Source organism: Bradysia coprophila, unplaced genomic scaffold, assembly GCF_014529535.1.
Source record: "Bradysia coprophila strain Holo2 unplaced genomic scaffold, BU_Bcop_v1 contig_333, whole genome shotgun sequence".
NCBI classification, from domain to species: domain Eukaryota; kingdom Metazoa; phylum Arthropoda; class Insecta; order Diptera; family Sciaridae; genus Bradysia; species Bradysia coprophila.
The window spans coordinates 207,515-231,531 of NW_023503592.1; the positions used below are offsets into that span (position 1 = coordinate 207,515).

General features: G+C 37.7%; 1 long non-coding RNA gene across 1 annotated transcript; it reads left to right on the forward strand.

The window, feature by feature from the left end:
- The first annotated feature begins 1,702 nt into the window (after positions 1-1,702).
- LOC119079769 lies at positions 1,703-2,457 on the forward strand. The gene is made up of 3 exons (XR_005088218.1): positions 1,703-1,855; positions 1,920-2,100; positions 2,161-2,457. It is a non-coding gene; the product is annotated as an uncharacterized LOC119079769 (long non-coding RNA).
- The last annotated feature ends 21,560 nt before the right edge of the window (positions 2,458-24,017 follow it).

The following is a 24,017-nucleotide window of genomic DNA, read 5'->3' on the forward strand; positions in this document are numbered from 1 at the left end:
TTTATGTGCAAAAAACACTTAGGGCCGAGTAGCGGCCTTAGTCCAAGGGCCCAAATTTGAAACTTTTTTTTGCCATCATTCTTTTCGGTATTCAATTATCTCTCAAATGAAAAAAAAACTAGCAAAATCGGATGAGATTTACTCGATTTATGTGCGAAAAACACTTAGGGCCGAGTAGCGGCCTTAGTCCTTGGGACCAAATTTGAAACTTTTTTCGCCACGTTCTTTTCGGTATTCAATTATCTCTCAAACGAAACAAAAACTAGCAAAATCGGATGAGATTTACTCGATTTATGTGCGAAAAACACTTAGGGCCGAGTAGCGGCCTTAGTCCAAGGGCCCAAATTTGAAACTTTTTTGCCATCATTCTATTCAGCATTCAATTATCTCTCAAATGAAACAAAAACTAACAAAATCGGATGAGATTTACTCGATTTATGTGCAAAAAACACTTAGGGCCGAGTAGCGGCCTTAGTCCAAGGGCCCAAATTTGAAACGTTTTTGCCATTATTCTATTCGGCATTCAATTATCTCTCAAATGAAACAAAAACTAACAAAATCGGATGAGATTTACTCGTTTTATAGAAGAGACCAAGTAGTGGTCTCAGTCCACCATTCTATTCGGCAGAGTCCAAATAAGCTGTTTCAACCTCAGATATCGGTCACAGGCTAGCGTGGTCTGGCCATCATCAGTCGTTGCGCCGATATCCTTTACGAGGCAGCGTAAAACCGCAACGTCGAACAAGTAGTTGACGGTTTTACAAAAAGGAAAACTTTTCCATCTTCTGATGGAGAAAAAATGGAAATTTTCGGAAAGCTGCTTTGAAATACAACCAAAACCGCAGCACAAAAACAACAAAACGCTCCACAGAGCAAAAACAAAAAAAACGCACTCAGCTTACCACCATCCACCTCTGACGATGCTACACACGAAATCCTGAGTCGATCGTTGAAAATCCATCGATGGTACGCAGCAACGCAAAAATAGCAAACAATACAGCGGGCTAACACAAAACAAGATTTCGTCCAACTGCGATGATTCCAAACGTCCGTGTAACAGAATAATTCCTGTTGCCGACCACCAGAAAAGTGACTGCTGCCACGAAACGCGTTCAAAGTGTAACTATTGTAGATCAAAGCGTGGCGCTCTTAACCAGAGCGTTTTGAATACCTGAAATTTTTTCGTTCGAGGCAGAAAACTACATGGGCGTCCGATGTTTAGCTAATAGTCAAGCGTCGTTAATCAATTCAATCAATATAACAAAATAAAATCTCTTGATATACTGGATTATACGTGATATACTCAGTATAAATAAAATGAAAGGAAATCCCCTTTTCATATAGAACCTTTTATTTTTAACGGGTTGTTTTGCGCACATACCTTAGAGAAATTATACCTAGAGAGAAAATATGTACGGCGAAATGTGGTCAGTTTGTATAAGATACACATTTCGTATAATTTTACACCAATACATGTATACGTTCGCTTTTGATAGTCCAATTTGCCCTCTTAATGCCATTCGGTGGATTTCATTCTGGATAGTTTGGAGAGCGGCAAATTAAGAGGGCAAACATTTTGTATTTGATGTTGGAACCACATATTTTACGTAATTTTGTTCGAAATTTCCTCTCTAGGTATAATTACTCTTACGTACATACGGGTTCCAGTTTTATGTTTAAATTTTTTTGGAGTAGGCTGGCCGAAAACTTTAAACTTTAATCTCTCTTCTCACAGTATGTTCCAAATTTGAAGTGTAAATATTTAACAAAATTTAAAAAAAACAATATTTTGTAATGAACCCGTCCGGACATCGAGTTTCACAGTTTTATCATAAAGCATTAAATCCGACCACAAGTTATCGAATCGACCAAAATTATTTTTGCGCAAATAGTTTAATCAAAAATTTGTTTGCTTTCAGTTCCTGTCGTAATTGGCAATAAATTGTACCTGTTGACTGAGCAACTAAGCCGACACATTGTAGATACCAAGATATCTTTCATAATTCCTCACCCTCAGATGCATTTTGGTACTGTGATTCCTGCGAACTCATTGCCGTTACATACGCTATCGAATGTACAGTTGCCGCCGGATCAACTAGTGTAAACACTTTTTTGACAACTTAAGAGAGAGGCGAAAAGCTCAACCGTAAAGTCTTACAGAAATCCGATGACAGGAAACGTAGAGCAACAAATCATTTTGGAACGAATGCGAGGTCAATATTTTGTGGATACGATGCTTGCTAGTGCAAATTATGCTAATCAACAGATCGCTATCCAGTCTCCGTGGGAGAGTGGTTTAACACAGCCGCGGTTATTTGTCGATGCATCAACATACACATTCGACCAGTGGCAATCGGACGATGTTGAAATGAAAACGATACCTTGAAGCAATTTGGCGAGTTTTTCCCTAAGAAAATATTTTGAATAAAAATGTGCACATATTGTGCTCTACATGAATACCGTGTAGTTGGTAACTGCATTTGGAAAAGTACGGTTTTCCAGGATTTCGTCGAGATTGCAACAACTTCCCATTTAATTGCAAGAGTCATTTATCCCTGCATTTTTGGTATCCATTTTCTACCATATTTGAATATCCCGCGGCTCCTCGTTACTATCTACACTGGCTGCATATTTTACTTCAGCTTTCCATTGATATCCTACACCTTGGACTGATCATATGATTATTCTAAGTCCTACACACATCATCTGTCCTCCAGAGAACTACTCAACAAAAACATATTTAATGGATAAGATAGTACTCAGGCCCTATAAGGTATTGTTCCACGATTCATAATTTTATCAAGACGAAAAAACTGTACTCATCGTGTAGAAGAGCTAAACGCTGTTATTACAACAAAGAATTTTGTTAATAAATAATTACGCTTTTCACTTTGTAGAATAAATTAGAGAAGTACAGTCCACGACATCTCAATTGTCTCACATCTTATGATGTGTACAGAACATCGTTTAACAAAGTTTCTAAAATAATGTCGTAAATTGTTGGTTTTCGTTTGAGAGGTACTTCGTACGGGCTTTCGTAATTGCGCTATGCGCAATTTAAAAAATGACCACTGTCAGTAAATTTGACCATGCCCAACTTGACTTGCATTTTGGTAACAGACGCATTAGAGGGTTGTAGACTTATTAGGGTTCCGAGCGTATTACGGCTACGGACGTATTATGGTTACGGACGAAATAGGATTACGGGTCGTACGGGGCTAAGTCGCAGCAAACGCTCCGACTGTTCTGATGCCTTGTTGTTAGTAGTGAGGATTGGTTAAGTCTAATACACGTATTTCTGGCTATTGCTTCTACGTGAATGTGCAAAGGCGCGATATTAAGTAAGGCTTCAAGAGCGGTTGTGGGAGTTGATTTCATTGCCCCTTAGGCCTGTTCATTTTAGAGAAATAGTCTCAAATTCATCCGGCATGGTGTCTATCTGGTCCGGAAGGCTAAAATATTGGACCCGTATTTTTTTTTAGAATTTTAAAAAATAGTTTCGATCTGGGGAGCGAAGCATTTGTTCAAATGTACGAAAGCGTTGGTTAGAAGAGAGAAGAATGATGGTGTATATCTTTTTTACTCGTCTAACCTACGCATTCGTACATTTGAACAAATGCTTTGCTTCCCAGATCTAAACTATTTTTTAAAATTCTAAAAAAAAGTACGGGTCCAATATTTTAGCCTTCCGGACCAGATAACCACCATCTTCTTCTTCTTCTTCTTTTTCAGCCTGTTTCTATCCACTGCTGGATGTAGGCCTCTCCAACTTCTTTCCATTTCGTACGATCCATTGCCATTTGCTGCCAGTTTGTACCTGCAATATTCTTAATTCCGTTTGTCCATCTCTCTGGTGGTCTACCTATAGCTCGTCTTTTATATGGTCGCCAGTTCATGATCTTTTTGGTCCAACGTTTTATTTTATTTTGTTATTTATTTATTTATTTCATCAATGGCATAGGCCCCCTGACTACTTTCGGTATAATAAAATTGACAATTTGCAAATAACAATTAAAATAATTTAAATAAATTCATTAATAATGACGATATGCTTATAACGTGGTTGAGGAGTACAGCGGCGACTGTTAAGTTCGTTTGCGTTGTTTAATTTGACTGACTGGATGTATTCAATGGCCCATCTGAAAGAGAAATGATTAGCAACAGCCAGTTGACTAGACCAGCAGATATTTGCACAGGTCGAGTAGACCTGGAGTTCGTTTTTTTAAAGTCGTGAGACTCGATTTGGCTAATCATATTCTGATTAGAGTTAGAACCATTCAGTACAATCAACATTTCGTTTAATCGTAGGTTAGGTTTAGGCTGAGTTAAAATTATGACAATAAGTTAGTTCTTGAAAAAAGACGAAATTAAAGTTCAAAATGAAAGTTCAAAATTCACTGGTTATTTAACGTTTCATAAATTCACGAACTACAACGTCGTCGGGCCACAGTTTACTATTGACTATTGAGTGAAAAATGTTAGAGTTAACTGTGATCCGAAACGATACAAAGGAAACGCTGTTTATATCTGCATAGGATGAGAGCAATATCTTGCATGACACGTCTTCAGCCGATGATATTACGTTCTTCTGCAATAGATACTTAACAACGTCCTTCTCGGTAACAGACGGATGAAAATTGGAAACATAGACAACCCTTTGTCTCTCGGACGACATTGAAATATTTGGTGAACCCATTGAATCGTATCGCGGTCGTACTGTAGGGTTTTCGACTTCATCGGATACCTGTGCAGAAACAGACGGTTTGGTCGGTACATCGGCCGAGGGACTAGAGCCGGCGGTTGGAGTTCCTAGTTCAGTGAGATTGACTTTAAAATCGGTGTTACTTCGCTGCGCCGTGGATAGATTGACATCAGGCTGAGTGGTCATAGACAGTGGATTTGTTCTACATACACTAGGAGACTTGATAAAAAGACTTTCAGGTTGCATTTCGTTTGCCGACGAAGAATTACTCACTGAGTCGTTTGACTTTGTAACTTCATTTACAACGTTAGCTGATCGGGTTACCAAAAATACGGAACTGTTATTACTCGACGACTTAGCGTTTAGAATCTGATTTCGATTACGATTACGCATATTTTTGGCAGCGATTAGCGTTCGTTGGAGATAAGATGATGACGAGGTGGAATTAAAGTTATTGAATCGAGGAGAAGAAACGTTGCACGAGCGTGTCTGAATTATGCAACCGTCACAGAACCATTGAAGATTCGGCATTTCACGATAGCACAATAACGCATCTTTACTAAAGTTAACACACTCAGCGTGAAAGGATTGACGACATACTCCATCACAAATAATTTTATTTGGATTGCCATTCCGGAAACAGCCGTCACACACAGCACAATTATTCATTTTCTTGATTGAACGTTAAAACTCAATTGGAATGGAAAAAAATATGAAACGTTTTGTGACGATGCAAAATGCAAAATTTAAAACAAAAAACAAAACAGAAGCGACGGGAATCCACTAGTTAGAAAAGCAAAAAAAATTGACAAACAAACAAAGGCGGTATTTGTCATCAGCTGGATATGTGAGCGCGCGAATCAAATAAATGACGTTGCACAGGCGTAAACAATTACGTTACAATAAATTATCCGTAGCAAAATTGAAAAAATAGCACTAATAACAATCCACACACGAAAAATCCGATAATTTACAATACAGGACGACCTTATGAATCAAATAAAAAGAAATAAAATTTCAATTAAGAGAATTAAACGAGAAATAAACGAAATAAACAAGGGCGTATGTAAAGCACGTCCAAAGCGTTCAACACTCACGTTCGTCTGTCCTTCTTGCAATATGTCCCGCCCAGCTCCATTTCAGAGATGCTATTCTTTCCATGACATCAACGACCCTGGTTTGTTGTCGAATCCATTGATTCGTCATTCTGTCTCTGAGTGTTATTCCAAGTATACTCCGTTCCATGGCTCTTTGTGTCACTCTCAATTTATCTTCGGATGCTTTCGTTAAAGTTAACGTTTCCGCTCCATAAGTGAGCACTGGAAGAACACACGTGTCGAAAACTTTTCGTTTCAGACTATTATTCATTTTGCTTTTGAAAATTAGTCTGAGTTTTCCGAACGCTGCCCATGCAAGACCAATCCTACGTCTTATTTCTGCAGTCTGGTTGTCCAGACCTAACTTCAGTTTATGTCCTAGATATACATAGCTGTCGACTCGTTCAATGACAGTGTCACCAATTTTGATTTCTCTATCGTCCCCGATGTTGGTCATGACTTTTGTTTTCGATAAGTTCATCTTGAGGCCAACTTTGCTTGCCTCTTCACTTAACTGTTGTAGCATAAGCTGAGCCTGACCTAGATTCGCTGCTATCGGTACAATGTCATCAGCGAAGCGGAGATTGCTCAGGTTAAACACCATGCCGGATGAATTTGAGACTATTTCTCTAAAATGAACAGGCCTATTGCCCCTGTAATGCTTAGCAGTGCAAGTCTTTGAATCTTTGCAAGCTGGTTCTGAACGATAGCTATGTGACATCTAGGCCACCAAATAAATGCTGCGTAAGTGATCATGGGTCTTACTATAGCAATATAGATCCATAGCATGATTTCAGGCTGAGTCCCCAATTTTTTGCCAATCGCACTTCGGCATCTCCATAAGGTTGCTAATGCTTTGTGCAAGCGGTATTTAAGGTGAGGAATCCAGTTTAGTTTGGGATCAAGTATGATGCCCAGAATTTTAACCATATATGAGAGCGTAATCGCTTTGCCGAAGATAATTGGAGCTTTAAAACCTTCAATTTTTCTTTTCATAGTAAATAGTATGAGCTGGGTTTTTCAGCATTCACCTCCTGGCCATGTTGATTACACCAACTTTCAATTAATCTGAAGGCCGATTGCATTAGGTCACATAAGGTGCTTACGAATAAGCCTACTAGCAGAATAGATAGATCATCGGCAAAACTTTGAGAAAAGTAACCTGAATCGTTTAGTAGTTTAAGTAAGCTATCTTTTACTAAAATGTAGAGAAGTGGTGGCAGCACCCCTCCTTGTGGACAGCCTTTGTAGGGAACAATACTCATGGTGATACAACTCTACTGCTTAACATGGCATAAACCCAGCTAGTTGTGGTTCTATCTGCGCCGTGCTCGTAACATGAGTTGATAATGGATAAGTACAGTGCTGTCAAAAAATTGTCGAACACCAATCCCATAAAACTGACACTTCTGCCGTATATCGATATTACAGTAAATTTTTAGGTCTTTTTTCCATAGGAAAAAAAGACCTATTGTGGGCACTTCATCTGTCCGTCCGTCCGTCCGTCTGTCCGTCTGTCCGTCCGTCTGTCCGTCCGTCCGTCCGTCCGTCTGTGTCACAAATAAAATGTGATTGATAAAAGTTAAAATTGCAATGCTACTATGAACAAACCAACACCAGGCAAATCAATTATTATTTGTTATCTGGTAACCAATCGCTCATAGCAGACATTGCAATTTGAAAGTTTGGTAGTTGTTGGTAGTTGGACCCCCAAAATATTTAGCAGCAAAGATGTTTCTTACTCGAGAGACGCACACCGACTGACGAAATTATTCGGCCTGCTTGCCTTTTTATAACTCAAATATTTGGTAGTTGACTACCTCGGTGGTAAATTGCAATGCTACTATGAGCAAACCAACACCAGGCAAATCAATTATTATTTGTTATCTGGTAACCAATCGCTCATAGCAGACATTGCAATTTGGTAGTTGTTGGTAGTTAGACCCCCAAACTATATAGCAGCAAAGATGTTTCTTACTCGAGAGACGCACACCGACTGACGAAATTATTCGGCCTGCTGGTCTATTTATAAATCGAGTATTTGGTAGTTGACTACCAAAGTGGTAGTTGACTGACTACCAAAGTGGTAGTTGACTGACTACCAAAGTGGTAGTTGACTGACTACCAAAGTGGTAGTTGACTGACTACCAAAGTGGTAGTTGACTGACTACCAAAGTGGTAGTTGACTGACTACCAAAGTGGTGTGGTAGTTGACTGACTACCAAAGTGGTAGTTGACTGACTACCAAAGTGGTAGTTGACTGACTACCAAAGTGGTAGTTGACTGACTACCAAAGTGGTAGTTGACTGACTACCAAAGTGGTAGTTGACTGACTACCAAAGTGGTAGTTGACTGACTACCAAAGTGGTAGTTGACTGACTACCAAAATGGTAGTTGACTGACTACCAAAGTGGTAGTTGACTGACTACCAAAGTGGTAGTTGACTGACTACCAAAGTGGTAGTTGACTGACTACCAAAGTGGTAGTTGACTGACTACCAAAGTGGTAGTTGACTGACTACCAAAGTGGTAGTTGACTACCAAAGTGGTAGTTGACTACCAAAGTGGTAGTTGACTACCAAAGTGGTAGTTGACTACCAACATGGTAGTTTACTAATACGGATGTTGTAGATATGTTTACTGTTTGAGAGCTGCACACCGACTGATGAAATTAATCGGCTTGCTTGCCTATTCATAATTCCAAAATTTGGTAGTTGAATACCAAAGTGGTACTTGAATGAGTACCAAGCTAGTAGTAAACAGAAATTGAAAAAAAATGAAAAAGACCTCACCAGGCTTCAGCCGGTCTATTCTTGTTTATTTTAGCGGTAATTATGAAAAATGGATGGGTGATTTTTAGTCATTTCACTTTCAGAGTCGACCTTTAAAAAAATTTAGGTCAACTGATGGACTGATTTCCAATGTTTGATATTCTGATGTTTTTTGATGACTTTAATCGAAAAATCTTTTTGCATTTTTACTTTGGTGTGAATCTCGCACAAAAATCGTTTTTTTAATGTTTATTGGGAAGCAGAAAAGTGTGTACGAGCTATTAGAAGGTGTGTGGAAGACCATTTTTGAGATACCGGTATCTCCTAACATTTTTTTTAACGGAAAATGTTGAGATACCGGCACATTTGATGCATTTGATATCTCACATTTCACATCAAATGCATCCTATGTGCCGGTATCTCAACATTTTCAGTTTAAAAAATGTTATTAGATACCGGTATCTCAAATCAAATGTTTCAAATGTGCCGGTATCTCAACATTTTCCGTTTAAAAAATGTTAGGAGATTCCGGTATCTCACATCAAATGCATCCAATGTGCCGGTATCTCAACATTTTCCGTTTAAAAAATGTTAGTAGATACCGGTATCTCAAATCAAATGATTCAAATGTGCCGGTATCTCAACATTTTCCGTTTAAAAAATGTTAGTAGATACCGGCATCTCACATCAAATGTGCCGGTATCTCAACATTATCCGTTTAAAAAGTGTTAGTAGATACCGGCATCTTACATCAAATGATTCAAATATGCCGGTATCTCAACATTTTCTGTTTGAAAAATGTTAGGAGATACCGGTATCTCAAATCAAATGATTCAAATGTGCCGGTATCTCAACATTTTCTGTTTGAAAAATGTTAGGAGATACCGGTATCTCAAATCAAATGATTCAAATGTGCCAGTATCTCAACATTTTCCGTTTAAAAAATGTTAGGAGATACCGGTATCTCAAATCAAATGATTCAAATGTGCCGGTATCTCAACATTTTCCGTTTGAAAAGTGTTAGGAGATACCGGTATCTCAAATCAAATGATTCAAATGTGCCGGTATCTCAATATTTTCTGTTTAAAGAATGTTAATAGATACCGGCACATTTGGATCATTTGATTTGAGATACCGGTATCTCCTAACATTTTTTCGGAAAATGTTGAGATACCGGCACATTTGACATTTGATTTGATATACCGGAATCACCTAACATTTCTTCGAATTCCACATGTTACAAACGGCATAGTGTTTGTATAAGCCCCAGTACTTCGTACTTCGTACAATCTTAACCGTGTGCGAGATTACCCGACACACACTACCCACCTAACCCAAAACACTTTGCCAAACTTTAAACTTCTCCATATTGCACTGTAACGCTTATAAAAAAAACTTCGAATTATTACATTGATCGAAAAGTCTAAGTTAAAAATCATGATTACACATTGGTAAAATTGGTCATTAAATGACTGTTGGTATTCGTAGTGCTGCTTTAAGCATAATGTTTGTTGCTAACAATTGACAACACAGATTCTGATGATGAAAAAAAAAAACAAAGAGAGCGAAATGTTCGATCTAGATATTCAGCAATAAAAACTCTTATGTTCATATTCGTAATTTCTATCTGATTAACACTGCAAAAGTGTGCGTATAATGAGTAAACAAAACTGTTTTTTACAGTCAAGTAATTATTGATTTTAGAAATCCGGATAAATGTATCTCAATAAGGTTTATAAAAATTTAGCAAACCTAATATCCAGAGATTTGAATGTTTATTTCCTATAAAATCTCTAAGATTTAATTTGACATGATATCGACAATCGACATTGCAACGAGAACACACATCCTTGCAAACAAGTAGGCGATCGTTTCTCATGCGTCAAATTTCAAATTTAGTTGTGAGTAGAAACAAAATGTTGATTGAAGTACGCGTCGTGGTAAATTATTATGCTGATCGGAAAGTCTAAATTAAAAATCGTGACTTACAAATTATTACGTGGATCGAAAAGTGTAAAAAGTGAAAACTTACAACATAAAATTATGCCGCCACCAAGCCTATCGATTCAAGAACGAGTTGAAATTGTAAAACTGTATGGTATAAATTCATGCCGTAAAACAGCAGAAATTTTCAACGCTCGACATCCAGAAAGACAACTTCCTCTTTCGATATCTACATTTTCCAATACGGTCAACAAATTCAATGAAACTGGTTCGGTGCATGATCGTAAAAGGTCAGGAAGACCGAGAACTGCGCTAAATCAAGAAATGGCTACCGCAGTCTTAGCGGCGACTGAAATTAACCCCCATTCTACCTTGCGTTCACTATCAATTGAATCGGGTCTATCAACTGGAAGTGTCTACAACATTTGGAAAAAGTACCGGTATCATCCATATAAGATGCAAATCTTACACAAACTGAAGGAGGAGGACTATCCGCGGCGGGTAAACTTTTGCCAGAGATTTCTGAAGACGGCACAGCAGGATCCGTTATTCGCTGCGAAGGTACTGTGGACTGATGAAAGTTTGTTTTCACTGAATGGATGGATTAACAAACAGAATTACAGGTAAACTTATAGCATATTTCCTTTTAGCATTATCTTTCAATAAGATTTTTTTGGAGAAGTTTAATTTTTAACAATTGGTTAGTAGGGCTTAGCTTGATTCTCATTTATGTTGAAATTGTTGAGCGAACAATCAGAGATCATTCGGAGAAGAATAATTTTTCTGCCAATAGGTTAACGGTTAGAACTCTACGAATGGTTTAAGTCAATCTGCTCAGAACCCCTTTTGTAAAAAGATTCCTTCTTAGTTTGACGACTGTTACAATGACTAAGTTAAAATATCTTCAAACAAGATTCTGAAAATAAATTTAGATTTTCTACTTACCTAGTCCTCCATGAGGCCATATTTTACACTACCTAAGGCGACAATTGCTTGTTTTTACTCTTTTTTGGGGTCCTAGAAGGGTTCTAACGAGACACAGGTGTATCTCAGTGAGCTTACAACCAATATAAACCAAATTTGTATCGGAAGTGCACAGTTTTTCAAAATTTCATACATCATGATTTTGAAGGTTTGTGGTTGAAGGTTGAAGGTTAATCAAAAGGTCTTGAAGTTCTATTCTTGCCACGTCACGTTTATCTTTGATATAAATTCTTTTTCTCTACGACGAAATCTGGTTGAAACACACACTCTAGGGAGACTCATACACTCATACACTCATTTGCAGACGCTGCGACCTTAACCCTGAACGATACCACCAAGCCAACACCACATCTTTGCACCAAACATTCTGATTAGATCGATGTAGTGGTGGAAACAAGTAGTCATAACAAACACTTTTTGCCTTAAATTTCATACCGTAAACTTACGATCAGGCCTCCCACTAAATTTTGCCCTGTCAAAAATTCGGACATTTCGGACAATTTGTATAAAATTTCGGACATTTCCAAAAAACATTTCGGACAAATGTTTTCTAGTTTTCACTAAAGAATCGCAATAGGAATAGTCTGTGAGACATTTAAAATCATTCCCTCACCAAATTTCAACGTTTTATATCAGCAGAATTTGGTGACAAATTCTAAACTCAAAAATTTGTTTGGAGTATATTTTGACGTGACTTGAATTGATCATTAACTTGTATATAGGACTTGAAAAATGTTTTACTAAAAGTATTGTTAAATTTGAGGGTTAACTGAAACCTGGCTGAAAATATTTTAAAAAGAAAGAAAAAGTTTTAGAACGGCTTTCTTCAAATAAAACTAGTTGAACTTCCATGCAACATACTTTTTTACCGCAGACGATTTCAATTCCAAAAATTTTGTACTAATGCTTAGAAATGTATTTTACTTTACTAGTGAGGGAATGTAGCCTTTCTCTTACTAGTGAAAACCCTTTCCCTCGCTCGTAAAGTAAAACGCCATACTATACACTGGTTTAGTAATGTACTATTGTTCGCACTTCAAATTTATGCTAGATGCCTAATACGTCGACCTTCAAAACATCAGTCGTATTTTTACTTTTCGAAGCTCGATACGCCACAGGCATATTTAGTTCCAAGTAACTTAAAAAATTCGACAATATCGATAGTTCCCTTACTGAATAAAAAATCTTTAAAAATTTGTCAATATGGGATGCAGAGTTTTTTGAATTTGACTGCCTTCAGAAGTTAAAGTTATCCTGAAGAAACCAGGAGAGCGTGCCTATCTCATCGATTATTAAAATATCTATGTGAAGGCTCGGATTGTGACGAGTGAAATGAAAGTAGTTTAAGTTATGGGCGGCTCGCCGGTTCGCTGATGGTAAATTTTAAAATGTGTAAAATCAGCGGACGCCTGAGTTTCTATGGTGAACGAAAAAAAACTTGCTGGAGACGATAGAGCGTGAAAAACTATGGAAAAAATCCGTTGTTGGCGGAAAAAAAATTTTGATAGCGGAGATCGCCGTAGAATATGGGTTTGAAAATGCAGACCTCCGCCAATTGCAATAGTTTTGTATGACCAGCTACCTCAGATCAAATTTTTAACACTTTGAGGCAATAGAGGAAGGATCAGTCTAATGCCTGAAACTACGATTTTTTCTTGAAACTAGAGTTTTCAGTCTTAAAAATTGTAACTCAACAGACCGTTATTGGCGGAATCTGCCCTTACAAATTCAGTAACGATTTAATCAAATTAAAATCGTTTTTAGTAAAACACTTATTTAATTAGCGAATGAGTGTTGTTGACTGATGGACGAATCTTAATTCAAATAATTCAAAGGGTTGTACATATGTACGTAAAATTAATTTACTCCCTCATCTATGTTGATATAAATTTTAAGACAAAAAATTGGTACACGGAAATTATAATTGAGAAATGTATGAAGCGCGCCGCAGGCGATTTTTTTTGTAGAGTCTTTTATAAGTTTCAATATTTAAATTCGGTCAGATCTTAAAGAAAATTTCTGACATTTCGGACAATTTCGGACAAATGTGTAAAATTTCGGACATTTCGGACAAGTGGGACGCCTGCTTACGAGGGATTGATATGCACGATCACGCACATGGGCCTCTTGGATAGTTTTAATTCTAAACAAATCTACGAAGCGATGCAAAGTTGTATGTAGCAATACCATTGTTGAACATACGTTGCACAGTATCACTATCATTCGGCCCTCGAGACCCTCGACAAGACCGCACTCATGTTCTTCTTTGTCAAAACAATTGACAACTTTGACTTGCAACTTTTTTTTTTTTTTTTTTTATTAAAGTAAGCCGCTCTACTAGCGTAGAGCACGCACGGGGGCCTCCGTTTGGGCCCATTGTACTGGCTTTGGTACAAAGCGTATACAGAAGCCTGTACCGTTTGTACCGATAAAAATATCATTCTGCATTTCCAATGGAAATTTTCGTTACAAACCAAATTCACTGTTCAATATGAATTTTAACTTAGTTTTGCTCAAAAGAAGTCCAAGTACCGCTACAGCTGTAAATAACAATTAGATAGTTTACACATTCAATAATATCATGAGCCATCAGGCAAGAGATCCGTGGATCATTAGAATCAGGTTCATTAAGAGTCCCGACATAGAGCCATACGGCGAAGAGTTCTTTCGAACGATTGTACAACAATTGTACCAGAAATTTCATTGTAAATCCAAACAATCGCTGTTCATAAGCACATGTCCGTTAACAAAAGAGAACAATAGAATTGTACAAGCCGTACATATTGATCAAAGAAAAAAAAGTGGTTCACGAGCAAACGATTTTGATTTTGTCAATAAATTTTAAATTATTTCACTATTTGACCACACATAATTAGCCAAAAAACATCGAAATCATCAAAAAGCAGCACAAAATTAGACAAAATCACAAATCTATTTACACAAAGAAGCACAAAAGAAACACTTTCAGAGAGCGACGTATAAACACGTCCGTTCACTATGCCGTTCACCGTGTTAGCACTTGCAACTTTACTAATAATGTTTTCCGATGATTTTTCAGATATTGGTCATTAACCAATCCGCATTGGATGCAAGGATTAAAGGAAGTCAAAAGTGACAGCGTAATGGTATGGGCAGGCATTTTCAATGAAGAGATCGTTGGCCCTTACTTTTTTGCCGATACTTTCACTGGTGACAGTTACCTCGAAATGTTAGGAGATTTCTTAGTACCAGAAGTCCATTTCAGAGGTTACGAAACGGAAAACATCATCTTCCAACAGGACGGTGCACCTCCACACTTTAGTCGCTTTGTTAGACATTGGTTGGATGAGACCTTTCCACAATGGATAGGAAGAGCAGGTCCTTTCCCGTGGCCACCCAGATCCCCCGATTTGACCCCATTGGATTTTTTCCTTTGGGGTTACGTTAAGCACCAAGTGTACCAAACGCGACCGACCGATATACCCGACCTCAAACAGCGGATTCGAGAAGCTTTTTCGATTATTACTCCGGAAATGTTGCAACATGTACTGTACAGCAGGGCATACGATCCCGTCTTCGTCTCTGTATTGACAAGCAAGGAGCACATATTGAGCATGTTTTAAATTAATTTTTCTCCTTTAAGGATGTTACCTGAAACTGATTTTTTTTTTTAAATTTTATTGTTTGTTGACTGGATTTTAAAATAATTTTTTATTTGTAAAAAATCGTTGAAAATAAATTGTTTGTTTCACATTGATTTTACCTGTCTTTCGCTGCCAACTGGTCTGCAGTCTAAGTCTGCTAGACAAATTAAATGGTAAGAACAGATTAAGACTACCGACACACCGAAAATTAATGCAAAAAGATTTTTCGATAAAATTTTTCAAACATCGGAACATCAAACATTGCAGATCACCAGACGATCCGTTTTTCATAATTACCGCTAAAATAAAAACAGACTGCCTTATCGATATACGGCAGAAGTGTCAGTTTTATCGGATTTACGTTTGTTTTGGTGTTCGACAATTTTTTGACAGCACTGTATGTCATATTACTGAAAGCGTTTGATAGATCAATGAGGTCCTCCTAGAGCGAATTGGTTGTGGTTGATTGCATTTTCAGCTCTGCTGACGAACTGATGTAGTGCACTTTCTGCTGATTTTAGAGGTTGGTATGCGTGTTGATTCGGGTGGATTGTGAATCGTTGCAAGGCTCCATCTCTAAGGTATCTATCTATAAGTGTTTCTAGAATTTTAAGCATGAATGAAGTAAGACTAATTGGTCGGAACGATTTAGCGAGAGTGTAGACTGGCTGGCCAAGTTTAGGAATGAAAACTACTCTTGTTCCCCTCCAGATTTGAGGGATGTAAATGAGGCTGATACTAGCTATAAACAGTTCGTATATAACGTCTAACATTAGTGGTATAATTTCATCTTCACCTGCCGATTTGAGAGGGATGAATGCCTCAATTGCCCACTTAATTCTATCTTTGGTAACGATTTCCTCAGCCATCTCTCTGTCACCGACTGAAAGGATATTATGGGGAAAGAGATACTGCCGGGTGGTTCGTGGGCGACGAATCTGGGAAATGCACCTCTAGCAGATGTTTGAGGGTAGAAGCCTTCACTTGGGTTTACTCCCCAGATGGTAGTTTCAGGGTGCCAATTGCGCAGTGGGGATCTTTGGCCAGAGATTTGACTAAGAGAGTAGCTGCTGAGGATGTGTTTATAGACGAATATGCCTGCTTGAGTACAGATCTTTGATTTTGCCTTATTGCCTTATTGTAAACTCTTTGTGCTGTACGCTTCAGCTCTTTAGCTTCATTGTTACGCTTGGCTTTGTTGAAAGCTTTCCTGAGCTCTTTCCTGAGTTTTTTTTAACTCAGTTGTAAAGAAGTTGGCTGATCTGCTAACTTTTTCAGGACAAGAGGCTTTAAAGCTATTTATAATAGCTTTGCTAAGAGTGGTGGCAGCATTGTCCAGTTCCGATTTATAATTAATATCTGAAGTAATGGGTACTGAGTTCGACAGATGTTCACTGAATTTATTCCAATCCGTACTGTTAGGGTTCCGAAATTTAGCTAGCTCTATGTGGTCTGTTCTGATATGGAAAGTGATGCATCTATGGTCAGATGTGAGCACCTTGTCAGTAACTTCCCAATTGTTAATGAGATAGCTGATATGAATTGAGCATAGAGTGATATCAATTACCTCTTGTCTTGACGACGTCATGAAGGTAGGTTCGTTACCCACATTTGCTATTTCTAGGTTTGAGGTTAAAATAAAGTCCAGGAGGGCCTCACCTTGTGAATTACAGTCTGAGCTGCCCCAGACTATGTGATGCGAGTTTGCATCACAACCGGTTAAAAGTGGAATGTTGCGTGATTTGCTGTAATTTACTACAGTGAACGACATCTCAAATGTCTGAGAAATTTATTGTGTCATTGCAAATTTACAATGACATTCTCTGAAAAAAATGACAGTGAGACATTTGAGATGTCGTTCACTGTAAGTCTATGAATTCCTGACTGGGAGGTAACAAGTTTCTATCGTACGGCATATACACTGATGCTACAATTAAGGTGAGTTCTTTCCTATTGATTTTGAATTTAAGTATCGCTGCTGTTAGGTCCCCTTTGCAGAGTTGCCTTAACGGCAATAAATCACAATTTTTCGAAGCTAAAATGCACGTTCGGATTTTGTCTGGGCCCATATGGCTTATTATATTAAATCTACGCGGATCAAAGTCTTTTATTACGTTTTTCCTAGTGTACGGTTCCCGTATCATGATAATAAAGTTGTTTGAGTCGAGCATAATACTGTTGACTTCTGCAGTTGCTGCTTTACGGTGCTGGGTGTTTATTTGTGCGAAACACAGCTTGTTACTGGCCATTTAAGAGAATGCAGAAAGGCGGCAGTGATACGATTGATTGTGCAAAAGCAGTGAATTTATCTATTTTAATGAACGGAGCGGTCTTCACGAGATTAATCGCAGTTAGACTGGTCATGAAAAATGCGAAAACACTTGATGTGAAAGAGCTACTGGACTCCGAGTGCGATCTCTTATTTGCTGAATAGGGAAGTAGATCGCTTACTTTACCTTCAAAGTATTTTATGGACTGTGCTGACTTACCCTTCGGGTTTGTGTAGACTTCATTACGCAGGTGGGATGGTGAATGGAGTGATAGAAAAAAGTCCCAAGGGTGTCGCGGTAAAAATGAACCTTCATAAAATTTTAATCCTTTTTTTGAAATAGTTCATCGTTTTTATTAAATTCAAATTTCCCGTAAAAACTCTGGAAGGAAGCGAGATAATGCATGCTGAAGTCCGAAGTATGAAAACACTTTTCACCAGATAGAAATTCGTGATTTATAAATCAAATGTTTTACAGGTACTCAATTATATTATGACTATGGGATTGTAGGATTCATTCCTTTTACATCCTACACACTTCCCACATTCAATTGAACCAACGAATTCAATTTCATTTTTGATTTTGTCGATTGGCACCATTGACAGACAAGTGGTTAGTTCTCATTATCTGCTTGTGGTGGCACCATATACTTTGCGTGTCCAAGCAGTTAAAGAAGTACTAGGTAGCGTCAATCAAAATTCTGAAAGAACAGTTTAGATCACATCTGATTTGATCGCAAAGGCAGTAAGCAATTTAGAAGGTTTTTTGTGTGCATTATATGTATTTTACATGCTACATGCGTCGAAAACGGTACTTTTCATGTTTCACGCACTAATTTCGACTTCCAAAGCATGCAAAAACCACTCGGGATAAAAAGATGAAATGTATCGTTTTCGCGTGTTTATTGACCTCGGCTACGCCTCGGATCAACAAAATTCACACGAAAACCATACTTTTCATCTTTTTATACCAAGTCATGTAAAATACTAATGCTTTTCTGATCTTTCAAACATGAAAAGGAAATTCGTGTGAAATGGGAGAAATGTAAAACCCTAATTAAATACATGTAGAATGAATGGAACGAATTACATGAAGAAAACCAACAAAACCGTTAAAAACGTGTGTTGATTGTTGAGTTTAAATTGGACAAAATAGCAAAATTCTAATCATAAGATGTTGTGCAACAAAATAGCGATCGGCTGTACCTCTACCGTTTTTGATATCCGCCTTCTTGGTACATAACATATGCAAAATTCTTTTCATAACATTTTCATTGTTCATTTGTCAACAGATTGCGAAGTGACATTTCAGTTATTTTTAAGCTTTTCGTAATATCGCAAAAACTGCAGGTTATTTCATTATCTTTGGGAACACGGGTTCCCCAATTGAAATGAGTGATAGGTCGTCGGATTCGTCTTTGAATTCTAGAGAAGTCACATCTTTAATTTTTTCGATTAATTTTGTTTGTTTTCGGTGCAAAGTGTTCAAAAGTGAAGGCTTGTCAGAGGGTCCCGTGAACAGTTTTTCAGCAATAACTCAAGAAATAATTATTTAAAATCATTGTTATGCTGTACTAATGTCGGTCTTGGAAAGACGTACTACAGGTGGAGTGTATGCACTGGTTGGTGCAAGTATACCTCCACAAGATTTATGACCAAAAATATAGTGTTCGCCTTCTCTGCAAAATTGATGTTTCACGGGACTGGCTGTGTAGTGTTCTAGCCTGCCTCACCCACTATCGTTTCACATATATAAGATTCCAGGTCTTCTGTGTGGCAAGCCTACAGAGACTACAAGTCTTCGGAAAAAGGAAAAAAGTAGATAAAAATGACTGCACTTCCAGACGCTGTTTCAGTAGCAGAGCCCCTAGAAAGAAAGTTAAAATTTTCAACTTTACAGTAACCTTTTTCCGAAGACTTGCAGGTTTTGTAGGCTTGCAACACAGAAGTACTGGGATCTTATATATCTGGAACAATAGTGGGTGAGGCAAGCTACAACACTACACAGTCAGTCCCTTGGAACATCAATTTTGCAGAGAAGGTGGACTCTCTGAACACTATATATTTGGTGAGCAGTCTTTTTTTTCGCTTGTCAATAAAAAGAAATAAAACGGTAAAACGTTATTAGGTCCAAAAAATGTTTTTGTCATAACTTTTGTGGAGGTATACTTGCACCAACCAGTGCATACACTCCACCTGTAGTACGTCTTTCCAAGACCGACATTAGTACAGCATAACAATGATTTTAAATAATTATTTCTTGAGTTATTGCTGAAAAACTGTTCACGAGACCTCTGACAAGCCTTCACTTTTGAACACTTTGCACCGAAAACAAACAAAATTAATCGAAAAAATTAAAGATGTGACTTCTCTAGAATTCAAAGACGAATCCGACGACCTATCACTCATTTCAATTGGGGAACCCGTGTTCCCAAAGATAATGAAATAACCTGCAGTTTTTGCGATATTACGAAAAGCTTAAAAATAACTGAAATGTCACTTCGCAATCTGTTGACAAATGAACAATGAAAATGTTATGAAAAGAATTTTGCATATGTTATGTACCAAGAAGGCGGATATCAAAAACGGTAGAGGTACAGCCGATCGCTATTTTGTTGCACAACATCTTATGATTAGAATTTTGCTATTTTGTCCAATTTAAACTCAACAATCAACACACGTTTTTAACGGTTTTGTTGGTTTTCTTCATGTAATTCGTTCCATTCATTCTACATGTATTTCATTAGGGTTTTACATTTCTCCCATTTCACACGAATTTCCTTTTCATGTTTGAAAGATCAGAAAAGCATTAGTATTTTACATGACTTGGTATAAAAAGATGAAAAGTATGGTTTTCGTGTGAATTTTGTTGATCCGAGGCGTAGCCGAGGTCAATAAACACGCGAAAACGAGACATTTCATCTTTTTCTCCCGAGTGGTTTTTGCATGCTTTGGAAGTCGAAATTAGTGCGTGAAACATGAAAAGTACCGTTTTCGACGCATGTAGCATGTAAAATACATATAATGCACACAAAAAACCTTCTAAATTGCTTACTGCCTTTGCGATCAAATCAGATGTGATCTAAACTGTTCTTTCAGAATTTTGATTGACGCTACCTAGTACTTCTTTAACTGCTTGGACACGCAAAGTATATGGTGCCACCACAAGCAGATAATGAGAACTAACCACTTGTCTGTCAATGGTGCCAATCGACAAAATCAAAAATGAAATTGAATTCGTTGGTTCAATTGAATGTGGGAAGTGTGTAGGATGTAAAAGGAATGAATTCCACAACCGTAGTCATAATATAATTGGGTAACTGTACGTCAAATTATAATAATAAGTAAAAATCGCAATTTTCTTATCATTCCACGCGCTTTCTCAGAAGGAAGTTTACGGTAAACATACATGATGTTTTACAGCACTCATCGAATCGTTTTATATCGATGGAATATTCCATATACCTAAACAATAATAGAAATTATGCTTTTTAAAAGACATAACGCGTTAAGTACGAAGATTTGCGATTGCTACCATTCAAAGAAACGCTAAGCTCCATCGGAGAAATCTTGATATTTAGTTGAATGATGCCCTAAACTTATTTTGTTGTCCAGCCAATGAAAACAGTCGGCGGCTGGCGGCGGCTGATGTAATATTTTTGTATCGGCGGCGGCGCTCGGCTGAGTACCTCCAGCCGGCGGCGCGGCGGCTGAACTCGGCGGCGCACACCTCTAATTTTATACCATTTATTGGTAAAAAAAAATTGTCAAGAAATTTTGAGTTTGGTGCAAAATCGTTGTGGACATAAAGTTCTGTTTCGGTGAATCAACGGCGAACAGATGACGCTAGTATTAAGCTCGAAATGTGTCGAACTGCTGGAACTGAAAAATATAAGAAATCACATGAATTTCTTGCTAACTATTCTGAGCTAAGTGTAATTGAATACCGAATGGAATAAAGGCAAAAAATTTTGGATTTCTAAAATAATGTCGTAAATGGTTGGTTTTATTTGAAAGGTACTTCGTACGGGCTTTCGTAATTGCGCTATGCGCAATTTTAAACATAGCTAACGCCGACCCGTACGAAACACCTATTCGTATCAAAAGCCTTTAATGTGAAACTCTTCATTTCTCTTACTTCATTTTCTTCTCTGCTGAAAAACTATTCTCCCTTTAAAATCACTAACATTATCCACTCTTTGCCTTGTTATCATATACAACTAAATTGCCGGAGGCAATATAGACAGCCCCGTACGAAGACAAATTTCATAAATTCCTATTTAAACAGCTATATACCGCTATATTTCACTATAAATAAACATTTCACAGATAAATATATGCTATTATATAGCTCTATATGCCTGTATATAGCTCAATATAGCTGTATATAGGTATATATAGATGTCCATATATGGAATCCCTGAAACCCCTCACACTTAACACATTATTTCCATGTTAACAGAAACTCTCTAAGCATCATTTTTCCCACTTTATATCACTTTTAATAAAATCCAATATGGCCGCCGGCAGCCATTTTGTTAGGAGACCGGAAATAGTACCGACGCTTTACATTCGTTAATACCTTTCAAACAAAAAAAAAATCATGGAGTTCGGTCAAAATTTACTCGAGATATTGTCAAAATACACCACGTTCACTGTACTTCCGAGTAGCCAGATAAGAGCTCACTCCAAGAGACCTAGCTCACGCTCCGGAGAACATAATTTCATAAAAAAAATTTTCCCTGATTGGTACGGTCAATACCTATCTAATAAAGCTAAAACAGACGAAATATGTTCAAATGTGGCCGACCTACAAGCAAAAACTGCTTGCCGCCCTGTGCCTGTTCCACACCAAGGGGTCTAACTCACGAGTCGGTCATCCGATTTCCATTAACTTTTTTTTTGTCGATCGGTATTGTAAATACCTTTTATTTGACGTATCACTTACAAGTTTAACGATTAAATGTCCGGAGATATCTTCGAAAAACCGTAAAGCACTTATTGGGCCACAGCTCGGGAGGGGTCGATCCAAAATCACTCATCTTCGAACTTAGCCTGTCTTTTGACATTACCAAACGGGAAAAAAAAGAATTTTCAAAATCGGATGCGTTTTACTCAAGTTATCGTGCAGACAGACGGACAGACGGACATTTTTTTTTTCGCGGATTTGGCATCTCTAGACAACCACAATAGGTTTCCCCTTACTCAGGGAGTCCAATTCGACGTGTTACAAACGTATGCGTAAACCCATAAGACCCCAGTACTTCGTACGGGTCTAAAAATGAACACTTTCAGTAAATTTGGCCATGCCCAACTTGACTTGCATTTTGGTAACAGACGCATTAGAGGGTTGTAGACGTATTAGGGTTCCGGGCGTATTACGGCTACGGACGTATTATGGTTGCGGACGAAATAGGATTACGGTCGTACGAGGCTAAGTCGCAGCAAACGCTCCGACTGTTCTGATGCCTTGTTTTTATTGCGGATTCGTCATCTATGAACATAGGCAAATGCTTTGCACTAACCGTCTGCTTCTAATTCGACATGTTACAAACGGCATATTAAACCTATAAGCCCCCTGTACTTCGTACGGGGCTAAAAATCAATTTACTTTAATTTCCATAAATTTAAAGAGGCAGTCAAGGGACCCGACCCACAAACAGTGGGGCCTAGTTAAAGAAAATAACGGACATTCCAACTATCATAGTTTATGGTTCAAAGTAGTTATTTATACCACTACAAACTTTAGATGCCTCTGTGGCATAAAATGTTTTATTTTAAAATGTTGCATTTACAGTGCAGTTGATAAGGACCAAAAAAAGGTCGAACATTTACAAATCGGGTAGAGACAAACCAGTGATTGCATATTGTTTGGGATGTAAAAAAATGTGGTTTTGGAAGTGAAAAATTTCTAGAATTTTCCGATTTCTCTGCAATTTTTCCAACTTTTCTTAAAAATGACGTTTTAAATTTGAGGTTAAAGTTAAATACTTTTTTTAATTTGTTCACAACATGTTTTTAGCCCCGTACGAAGTACAAAGGGGCTTATAGAATTACGATGCCGTGTGTAATTGATGGAATTCGAGGCAAAGTGTTTGCCTATATTGATAGATGACGAATCCGCAATAAAAATTTTGTCTGTCCGTCACGTCTATATCTTGAGTAAATAAAATCCGATTTCAAAATTTCGGCCTTTCGTGAGTTAGGGCCACCTAAGTGATTTAAGGTCTTTTGGTGATATTTATGGCAAAATAAACGATGGAAATGTAAATGACACAGGAAATTATAGGTATTGTCAATACCAATCCAGGAAAAAAAAAGTTTTTTAAAATCGGGTGACTGGACCGTGAGTTAGGGCCTTAGAAGTGAAAGGCTACTAGGGCCCTAGTGTATTTTACATAGAACTCGAGTAAATTTCATTCGTTTTTCGTAATTTTTGTTTGATTTGGAAGGTAATCGAAGGCCGAATAGAATGTTGTTGAAAAAAAAAAATTGGGTCCTTGGCCTTAGTCCGCTACTAGGGCCCTAGTGTATTTTACATAGAACTCGAGTAAATTTCATTCGTTTTTCGTAATTTTTGTTTGATTTGGAAGGTAATCGAAGGCCGAATAGAATGTTGTTGAAAAAA